A 1,018-nucleotide genomic window follows, 5' to 3' on the forward strand; every position below is an offset into this window, starting at 1 on the left:
CGCGGGGGTGCCGGGTGACCGGGCGGGCCGGGCCGGGCCGTGGCGGGCGGAGGGGAGGGGACGGCAGGGCAGGCCCGGGGTTGTGCAAAGTCGCAGCGCCTCCTGTTGTCCGGCTGCGGCTGGGGCTCAGGTTCTTCTTTCTAAGGCTGTTCCCAAGAGGTGAGAGCACAGACGGGCGTCCCGTCTTGTAATCTTAGAGAATGTGTACAAATCAGCAAGCCCCAGGCAGAGTCAGCCGCTGCTGGAAATTCCCTTCAGGCGGGGTTGCTGCGTTGCAGCCCTGGTGGAGAAAAGCCTTCCTTGTGTGAAGAAGGGGGTCCCGATGGCTCTGCCCACGGCCACGGGAAAAAGAGGGTGTTTCGGTAGTTGCCCGTGCCGCGCATTTGAGCCTCTGCGAAACCCTATGTGGGATGCTCCGAGAGTCCAGCGCGATTTGTCCGTACCCTTTGCAGCAGGCTCAGCGGGAAGCGAAGGACTATGGTAGGATGCAGGACGCATGCCAGGAGCTCTCCAGACGCGCTTAGCCGCTTTTGCGTTTTCTAGACTTCAGGACCGATAGCCCTGGCCCGATTTACAGAGACTTTCCCCAGCTCCCGTTAGAGTAGTGCCAGTTTCTCATCAAGCTTTGCACTGGTCTCTTTTTTTTTCTTTTTAAATTTAATTTTCTTTTTTATTTTTTTTTTTTTTTTTTTTTTTTACTTTTTATTCAGGGGAAGTTGTTTGCGCAGCCTGGAGAAAAGCGCAGGCTGAGGCTAGCTGTGTTTTCCCCATCTAAACGGCAGCGAGATCTCAGTTCCTGGCTCCACCGCTGCTCCTGGCTCCACCACTTCACAGAATAACTGACCTAAAAGAGGAAAGTATGCGTGTGTGGTTTAGGGGTGTGTGGAGCGAGGGGAGGACGTCCACGGGAGCCCGGGTCACCAGCGCTGGCAGTGAGAGCTGGGCCCCCGCAAAGACCAGTCAGCAAGCGGCCGCTTTTTTGGGAAGAGCATCGCGGCAGGGTCGCGGCTGTCAGGCC

Source organism: Charadrius vociferus, unplaced genomic scaffold (genome assembly GCF_000708025.1).
Source record: "Charadrius vociferus isolate BGI_N301 unplaced genomic scaffold, ASM70802v2 scaffold14, whole genome shotgun sequence".
NCBI lineage: Eukaryota > Metazoa > Chordata > Aves > Charadriiformes > Charadriidae > Charadrius > Charadrius vociferus.